Raw genomic sequence first — 10,244 nt, 5'->3', positions numbered from 1 at the left:
GGGGGTGGGGGATGGGGTGGCCCAAATATCCCGGTGCATTCCGGGTGCCAGCAATACCATCTTTTGTCTAAGCTTTTGTCTCTGCAGTAAGGGGGGTAATTAAGGAACACTAAGGCTCTGTAAAGAGTGTGGTACAGGGTTTCTTTTCCCGATATAATGAGCCAGATCAGATGGGAAGGCTAACATAGAATGTTGGTTATTTGTGTATATTATCAGATCTGATATACCATCCTGTGCCACAGAGCATTGGTGCTTCCAAAGCAGTTTCTTGTCCTGGGGTCATGCTGGGTGGTTTTCTGTCTTCCCAGCAGTAGTTGAGGCATGAATTTGGCCATGGTGCCGGCAAGAGCTCTCATACCCTTTGTGAAAGAAACCATGGGATCTTTAAGGTCCACAAATGAATACAGGCAAATGGGATGCCCAATTTAAGGTCCATTTGAGGGACGACACACACAATTGATAAATCACCCTGCATGGGGAAACTGGAATGACAGTTTTTAGCTGGGTCAGGATGCGAACCCATGCTAGACAGCTTAGAGGTGAGTGTGCTTACCTCTAGGCCGATATTGTTGCGTTTTTGGGGAATCTTATATAATCGCTAGACAATAATAATATAGAGCTAGACATTTCATAGAAATATATTTTGTTTCGTTAAATGTCTGATGTGTATGTGGTTATATATGCATCGTGGATGTATTAGATATAGTATATGTTTTGCCCCCTCCCCCTCCCTCTCCCCCTCCCCCCCAACCTTTCAACATTGTGCTTATATCTACTGCTGTCTGGTGTTGAATGTTCTTTCCTTAATCTGTCTCATCCTTCCAATGCCTGTGGGAACCAACTGTAAGTTCTGCGTCCTTTCTGGTCCAAAATCGGATCAGCAATGATACACGCCCACCCGAGCTAGGACCAATCAGGGAGCGAACGCAGTAATGCTACAAACTACCGCCCCCCCCCCCCCCCGCACCTTGATAATGCCACCAATCAGTGGGGCATATCAAGCAGATCGGAAAGAGTTCACATCCCAAATTAACCATCCAATCAGGGCCACTTCAAGCAGATCACAGAGGAGAAACAGGCGGCGTTAAGGGAACCAGGAATAATAAAAGGCCATGCTTAACATGTCGGGGTGTGTGTTCTTCGGGGGGCTTGAGGGGAAGGAAGCTGGAGGACGAAGCTTTAGGGAGAGCCTTAGTAAGAGCAAATGGCTGGGCTCTTTTCAGAGTCGGCCTCTTCTGCCCAAGATTCCTGTCCTTGCTGCTGCCTGTCTGCCTTCTGGTGCTTTGTGGATCCTGTGTGAATCTGTGTGAATCACTTAAATCACAATTTCACATTTTCACATTGCTGTGTGAATCACTTAAAAAATTCTAGTGGTTGGATCCGGATCAAACAAACAGTCAACTTCACCAAAGGCTAATCAGTTCGTCCTTGTCAAACACTCAACCTGCCCACTAAATTTCATCCACAACTTTTTGAGATATCCTGTACACAGACTCACAAACAAACAAACAGAGAGAGAGGGGTAAAACATAATCTCCTTCACATTCGGTGGCAGAGGTAATGAGTTAACAAAATTAAAGCTTAGATTCTGCTGGTTCTTCTGAAGTCAATATTATCACGTTTCAGAAATATTTCAGGTATATATATACATATGAGGTACGCACATAAGTCATCGAAATGGTCCATCAGATTATAAATTCATCAGCATTTAAGAGCCATAACTTTTATTCTTGAGTGTTTTCTGAACTACCAAGACTTAATATTCCCCTCTAAAAACAATATAAAACTGCAGCCAAATCTACCTCAATAGCTGCTGAAGCAATGATGGTGATTCTAATGTGAGGAAGTTACTTTGTCTCTGGGCAAGTGCACGGAACCCAAAAATTTTAAATATACTCGATGACCCGTGAACCCGTTGGGTTCCCATTATGACAGCAGTTGATAAAAAATTATTAAAAAAAAACAACAAAGAAAAAAAAGATAGCTCCAGTGAACTATACTGCTGAAGTTGTTTGTATTGATCAAATTCTCCCGAAGAGTACTTGACTGAATCTGGAATTGATTTTTAAATAATTTTTTCGTTGCCCGATTTTAATGAAACTTGATACTGCACACCGCAGGAGAATGATGAGTAAGGTGGGCCTAAAATTTTTGCGTTATCATGTACTGTTTTAGCTGTATTTCAGGAACATACATACATACATACATACATACATACATACATACATACATACATACATACATGCATACAAGATGAGAATTTTAGTAATATATAGATAAAACATTAATCGTTTTATTAGGAAAACTAGAACGGCACTCGGTGGAGCGCATAACTCCGCCATGTAATGTCTGATCCACGAGAGCATATCATGCTATACAGTACTATATCATTTTTGGCCCTGTCTCTCAATGGTGAAGAATCACTTTAAAAGTTAAATAAATCTCTTATCCGGATCCGGATTCGGATCTTCACCAAAGTCGAATCAATTCGTCCTTGCGACACACCCAATCTGTCAACAAAGTTTTATCCAAAATCCTTCCACAACTTTTTGAGATATTGTGCTATATATCGTTTTGGCCCTCTCTCAATGGTGAAGAATCACAAAAAAAAAGATCAGATCCGGATCCGGATCCGGCTCTTCACCAAAATTGATTCAATTCTCCCTCGTCACACACTCAACTTGTCCACCAAGTTTCGACCGAATCCGTCCACAACTTTTTGATATGTCGTTCCACTGTTTACATAATTTTTGGCCCTATCTCTCAATAGTGAAGAATCACTTCAAAATTCTGGTATCTGGATCCATAGCCAGATCTCCACCACAATCTAACCATTTCATCCTCGTCGCACACCAATCTGACCACCAAATTTCGTCCAAATCTGTCCACAACTTTTTGAGATATCTTGCTGACAGACAGATAAACAAACAGTCGACAGACAGACAGATATGGATGAAAACATAGCCTCCACCCACCTTCGGTGGCAGAAGTTACAAGCATGAGTAATGCTGCAGACCAGGAAGGAATTTAGAATTTGTTTGGGTAGAAATTACTTCCTCTATGTTTTTTTCTTTTCTTTCATAAAGCATAGTGGAATTAAAAAGAACAATTTGGCAAAGGTACGATAACTGGCTCCACGTCTCCTGTGAAAAGCCGACATACATAATCATGTTACAACATACTGTAAATACAGATCTGCTGTTGCGACGTCGAACAGGCCTATGGTTTGTTAAGGTACATCTCAACTCGGGAGGTACAAGATTATCTTGGCCAGCTGTGGGAGAAGAATATTTTTTGCAGTGTGATGTCACAATGGAACATGGAAAGAATGGTTGGCAGAGCGATGGATTTTTGCTTGGGTTTGCGTTTAGCATTCACAGTGTCTTGTAGTTAAAGTGGTGAAAGGCCGTAACAACTGCGGTTAGGAAGGCAATATGGACACAAGATGATGATGATGATGATGATGATGATGATGATGACGGATAAGAATGTAAAAGGTAGAATAAAACGCCCAATACTTTTTTTGTTTGCTTGGGAAGCAAATGTCCTGCTTGTAGAGCAGATGAACTGCATTGTTTTTAGTTTGTTCACATTCTGCCAGGAAATAAACACGCTCGACAACTTTGAAGTAGGAATGCCACGTCTGAACTTTTTTTCCGACTGTCCGTGTCTATTAAACAAAACAGTACAAGTGACGGCAATTCGAGAGCTGTTCTCCTCCATGAAAGAGTGTGCGCTCCTGACACTTGAAATGCTTTCGGAGCTGGAAACACAGCTTATAACTGCCTTTGTTGGCAAGGGTTGTGGGTGGCTGTTACATCGTTACCATTCGCTTGCCACACATTGTTGGTAGGAGCATGACATATAGCTTCAGGCAGGATCACCACGTTCCACTGTATTACCCAGCACCAGCATTAGCTGCAAGATTTACTTTTACTCTCAAAATATAATAGGACCTTGCAGTGGAAGCATTAAATTATGTTATGCACACTGACAAACTTTTTACGAAGTCATCCATTAGCTGATAATGTTCGACATAATTAAAACTATATTGCATGACCGCCATGCTCTGAACATATTGAAATCGTATCCACGTTTTCATGGACAAAAAGAGAAAAGGATTTGCCTTGAAAGAATGGTGAATACAAGGAAACTTTGTGATGCAGGAGACGATTTGACTTGTCGTTGAGTTGGATGTCAGGGGTGTTACTATCCCTATTGCTGACCCTCCAATCAACTGTGATCCTCTTCGTTTGTGGAAACATAGGATGCAGTGAACTGGTTGAAATGGGGTAAAGCTCCTGGGATCTGTGGCATCCATGCTGAACTTCTCAAGGCTGGTGGAAATGCTGTACTCATGTCGTTGCATGCAGTTCTGTGCTCTGCCTGGAACACAGGCATCAATAAAACTGACTAGAAGAGGAGCCTTGTTGTCCTTCTCTGGAAAGGGAAGGGTGATCGCCAGGACTGCAACAACTACCGAGGGGTGACACTGTTCTCAGTGCCGGGCAAAGTCTTTGTTCAGATAATTATTGATGGGGTTCACCACCATCTGCTTGAGCACCAGCACCAAGAGCATTCAGGTTTTACACAGAAGAGGTCAACGATTGATCGTATCCTTGCCCTTTGGGTCCTCACTGAACGCAGACAAAAGTTTCGGTAGGGGCTGCTTGCAGCCGACGTTGATATTTGCAAAGCTTTCCATAAAGTGATTTGGGATGCCCTTTGGAGGATTCTTGGTCTTCGTGGAGTGCCACCAAAACTGCTCAATATGATGTCTGAACTATACTTTGGTTCTGAGAGTGCTGTGAGATGTGGTGATACCATCTCCACCTTATTTCCAGTTGTTACTGGAATTCGTCAGGGAAGTGTATTGCCCTCCCCCCCTCCCCCCACTTTTCAGAACTTGTTGGGACTGGATTTGGGTAGGATGTCGGAGAGATCAAGCTGTGGTGCATCGTTTGGGAATGTCAAGATCTCTGACTTTGATTTCACAGAAAATGCAGTCCTCTTTGCGGAGACTGGATATCCTTTTGGGGGCCCTCGAGATGCTGAATGGGGAGTTGGAGCTGCTGGGATTACAGGTTTCCTGGGCCAATACGAAGATCCAGGCTTTCATTCACATATTGGATGCTGCTATCTTGTCTGTACTTGTTTGTGGTGAGGATGTTGAGGTCATGGAGAGATTCGCTTACCTTGGCAGTGATAGTCATATCTCTGCTGGCTGAGAGCCAGAGGTCAACAGATGTCGGACCTGGGGAGTCATGGATTCACTGGATCATGGGGTGTGGCGCTGCCGTACGCTCCCATATCTGACCTGACCTGAACAACTTGTCGTGCGTACAACACCTGCGGTTGTCGTCTTCTATTCTTTCATATGCAGCACATGCTTGTGAGTAGCATCACTTGCTGGGGGTAGAGGCATAGCTGTGCCGCTGATGCAGGGCCCCTACAGGTTAGAGCAGGAATATGTAATTTTACCAGGGCGTCGATGATAGCTTGCTGACTTTGTGAAGGACATCGTGGGATATTTAACCTCCACCAACTAATGCCGACAAACAGGATGCTTGCTTTAATGTCCATCCAAGGAACGGCACAGACATTGATGCCTCATCCTGCCCGTGAAACACCAGGAAAACAGTTTACAGCTGGAGCAAGATTCAAACCCAGGCTAGACAGGTCAGAGGTGAGTGCGTTTCCTTCATGGCTATTCTTCCAGATGTCGCTTCCTTACACGTGATGCTCTCCCCTCTAGGTTTGCACATGTCATCACTTCCTGATTTTAGGCCTGACTCCAATGCAGTCATGTATTCCACGTTGATGGATTATATTACTGTATATTGGTCACTAAGGATTCTCATGTAAAGTTGTGTGATTCTAAGTGAAAATGGTTGTCTGTTGCTCTTTATTTGGTGTTCAAACATGTCTGACCAAGAGAAGGACAGGTCATTCTTTTATTTCCCAGCAATAATTACCCATCAAGCCCTCAGAATACTACTCCTAATTTGGAATTGGTCACTGGCTTTTTTTCTTATTTTTATGTTGAAGGCTCCAGTTATGGACTAAATGGTCCTTATTGCCAGGCCTTAAATACAGAGAAATAAAGAGAGAATGTAAAGTGAGGAGTGAAAATGAGTGAGTAAAAAAAATGTGTTTGATGTTTGTTTGAAAAGTGTGTGATGTTTGTTTGCAAGAAAGAGAGATTAAAGCTTGCCCGGGTAGCTTTAGTTTGAGTGAGACATAAAGTAAGACCAGCGATCCTGATACGGAGAGTGCAAGATAGTTCCAGGCACCACTTTAACGCTCCTAAGTCAGAATGGTAGTTGTACTACCCTGAGCGGTTGCTGTCTACAACCTACTACCTAAAAACCAGTCTAACTGGATGGGTGTTTTTTTGGAGATACCATCTCCTTACTGGATGGCCGTTGGTTCCCGAAAGGAGTTCATCCACCCTTTAGCAGGTATTGTTTTTAGTCCTGCAGGGTGTCAGTCACCCTCCCCACTGGTGAGCAAGTGAGGGTAGTCAGTTTAGTCGCCGACTACCCTACCATGCAGCAGGTAGCACTGGGTTACATGTTACTAGTGGCAGTCAAGAAATCTGACTGACCTGACCGAAACCAATTTAAATTAGTTAAGGTGTATAACACCAATATAAATTTTTCGATACAAATATAAATTATTAGACACTGCTTAAACACCAATATTAATTGTTGTGTTGGACCAGAGGCATCAAAAAGCTACATACAGTGCCAATAGACAGTCTATACCCCCTTCCAATTTTTTCACCTTTTGTTGTCTTATACCCTGGAATTCAACTGCATTATATCAGATTTTTTTCCAGCTTTCTTTACACATCATAACCCACAACTTCGAAGTGAAAAACAAATTCCACAAATTTCAGAAAATTGATTAAAAATACAAAACTAGAATATCTTGGTTGGATAAGTGTCCACCCCCCCTGAGTTAATACTTGGTGGAAGCACCTTTGACAGCAATTACAGCTGTGAGTCCATTGAGATAGGTCTTTACCAACTTTGTACACCTTGATTGGGCAATATTTGCCCATTCTTCTGTACAAAACTGTTCAAGATCAGTCAAGTTATGTGGGGAGTGTTGATGAACAGCAATCTTCAAGTCATGCCACAGATTTTTGATTGGATTTAGGTCGGGGCTCTGACTGGGCCACTCAAGGACATTTATGTTTTTGTTCCTTAGCCACTCCAGTGTAATGTTGGCTGTGTTCTTCGGGTCGTTGTCATGCTGAAAGGTGAACTTCCATTCCAATTTCAGCTTTCTTTCAGAGGTCAGCAGGTTTTCCTCGAGAATTTTTCTGTATTTTCTTCCTTTCATTTCCCCTTCTGTCCTGACAAGTGCCACAGTCCCTGCTGATGAGAAACATCCCCATAACATGATGCTGCAGCCATCATGCTTCACAGTAGGGATGGTGTTCTTTGGGTGATGTGCTGTGTTGGGTTTGTGCCAAGCGTAGCGTTTTGCATTTTGGCCAAAAAGTTCCATCCTGGTTTTGTCAGACCACAAAACGTTTTGCCACATTCCTTCAGAATCTCCAAAGTGTTTTTTTGCATACCTCAAATGGGACTCAAGGTGGGCATTTTTGAGTAATGGCTTTCTTCTTGCCACCCTGCAGACTAGACTTGTGGAGTGCTTGGGATATTGTTGTCACATGCACACAGTGACTAGTTTTTGCCATAAAGGCCTGTAGCTCTTTCAAAGTTTCCATTGGCCTCTTGGTGGCCTGTCTGATCAGTCTCCTCCTTGCTTGGTCATCCAGTTTTGAGGGACGGCCTGATCTACGCAGGGTCTTGGTGGTACCATATGCCATCCCCTTCTTAATGATTGTCTTGACTGTGCTACACGGGATATTCAAGGCCTTTGAAATATTTTTATTCCCTTCCCTGAATCTTTGCCTTTCCACAACTTTATTCCAGAGGTCTTTTGAAAGCTCCTTGGTGCTCATGGTTGAGTCTTTGCTGTGAAATGCACTGCTCAGCAGAGGAATTCCACAGGAACAGCTGATTTTACTCTGAAATAATTAGAATCATCATAATTTAACACAGGTGGAGGCCATTTAACTTGGTGTGTGATTTTTTTAAAAAGTGATTGGTTACTCAATCTGTGTTGAGCTAATTTACAATTGTGATTACAAGGGGGGTGGACACATATCTAATAAAGATATTCTAGTTTTGTATTTTTAATGAATTTTCTGAAATTTATACAATTTGTTTTTCACTTGGAAGTTGTGGGTTATGATGTGTAAAGAAAGGTGGAAAAAGTCAGATTTAATGCAATTTATTTCCAGACTTTAAGACAACAAAAGGTGAAACTTTTGAAAGGGGGTGTACATGCTATAGGCATGGTACATCCAGCAAACACTTTAAAATGGAGCCCCTCACCATCATTAGTGCATTTAAATTGCATCAAATCTGGCAACAAATGTGAATTGTTGCTTCCAGCTTGCCAGCTCAGTGATAGAAGATGCCCGTTGCATTTTTGCCATCCCCATCCTTACTCAATTTCGAATCCTATATAGACATGGGAAACTTGCTCGTAATGTAGAAAACAGTGATCCAAATTGCTCGGTAATATTTCCCCAGCTGACCTCGATGAAGCTAAGAAAAACAATCGGTTTGCAGCGATCACTTAATCAGTGGTCAGTATGAAGTGATCGCTGCAAACATCGCTATTGTTACTTTGGGTTAATTGATTCAAAAATTGCCTTTCAACTCTTACAATTTTTCTATAGTGTTGTCGTTGATGTACCAGATTACTGAGAAATTACCCGACAATGTCAGCTAATTTCTCTGCAATCTGTTGTTCACCTCCTTACCTCTTGTATGTTACTGGATTTATTTCAAATATTTTTTATGATTATATCAATTCATTTTCATCAGGCCTCTCTGATTATGCATATACTCCATTTATCAAAGTAGGCATATCAGTTAATAAGAGTCTTGTTCCACTAATGTTGTTATCACTAATTAAATTATTAGAAAACCCGGACGTGTTTATGTCTTGCTATCTTTTTCATTGGATGTAATTGGTTTATTTTTTGCTCTCTTAAAATTGGGTGACGATGTAATCATATAATTGAACTGGGGTGTAGAGCAATTGGCAAATTGTATGGAGCCTTGAGAGATGTATTTGCCTTGGAAATTGGGACGCAGACCTTTTGGATGTTAATCTTCATCCGAGTGTCAGAACTCAGGGCTCCACCAGTAAGGCTGGGCCATCCATATATAAATATCCTTTATACTGTATTCCAGTTAATTTTCGTTATCGATTCGTTTATAAAATCCATGAATGCCCCTTTTGTGCAACCATGGGCTCTCACTGTATTATTCATAACACGTTTTTTAAGCAATGGGAATTGTATATATCGTGTAGTAAACAGGTTGTTCTAACGGTCTATCCCAATAAATAATACCTTTATGAGCTCTGTGGATCCTTTTTCAATCCGATTCCTATCTGTTTACTTCTTGAGTTTCTATCCTCTTGCAGGTTGTGAAAGTCAGTCTTCCTTTCCATCAGGTATCTCCATCAGGGTCCTTTGAATCGTGTGAGTCCATATCATTTGTATCTTCTTTCTATCTTACATTATCTATATTGTTATATCTATATAATCACGTGTTTCTTGATATAATTTGATGTCAGCTGCAAAATCTGCTTTTTGCAAAAAAAAAGCTGCAAAAAAAAGCTGCAAAATTAATCTGTATAGATTAATGTCTTCACATTGAAGTTATCTTCTGTCAATCTATGCTTTGCATTTGCCGGTAAATCATCAAAATACTACAAAAACACCATCACAAGAATGTTATTGTGATCTGCGCAAGCAGATGAGTATGCCATCAACATGGCAGACACGCATTTGTTTTAACCCACAATGCTCAGCGACACCATGTTTATTGAAATCCTCTTGTGAATGAATGGACAAACGACATGACAAAGCATTCGCTTCATACGCACGTGCTTTGGTCACGCAAAGACTCATAGGAATTGTCATAATTTGAGTTTGAAAACATGATAAGAAACTTTTCTGTATTTGCTCATGGTGAGCGTTTAGCAAAACAAATTACACGACCATAAACAAACGCTATTGTGAGTGTAGATTCGTGGATTGTTCTGATGCCTCTTGTGACCTGTTAAGTATTTTAAAATTCAACAATGCATACTTTTTAAGCATTCATCACATTAACTGTTTATAAATGCTCAATCCTGAAGTATTT

At 41.4% G+C, this 10,244-nt stretch overlaps 1 long non-coding RNA gene across 1 annotated transcript in view; it reads left to right on the top strand.

The window, feature by feature from the left end:
* Positions 1–9,632, top strand: part of LOC147030450 (uncharacterized) — an 86,196-nt gene extending 76,564 nt beyond the window's left edge. The window contains exon 3 of the long non-coding RNA XR_015055781.1: positions 9,520–9,632. This is a non-coding gene — a long non-coding RNA (uncharacterized LOC147030450). The remainder of the gene's footprint in view (positions 1–9,519) is intronic.
* Positions 9,633–10,244: the final 612 nt, after the last annotated feature.

This window comes from Eptatretus burgeri, chromosome 3 (genome assembly GCF_056783735.1).
Source record: "Eptatretus burgeri isolate ZD-2024b chromosome 3, Ebu_testis_v1, whole genome shotgun sequence".
Lineage (NCBI taxonomy): Eukaryota > Metazoa > Chordata > Myxini > Myxiniformes > Myxinidae > Eptatretus > Eptatretus burgeri.
The sequence above is the reverse complement of the archived record's forward strand: the minus strand, read 5'-3'. Positions and strand labels throughout refer to the sequence as shown.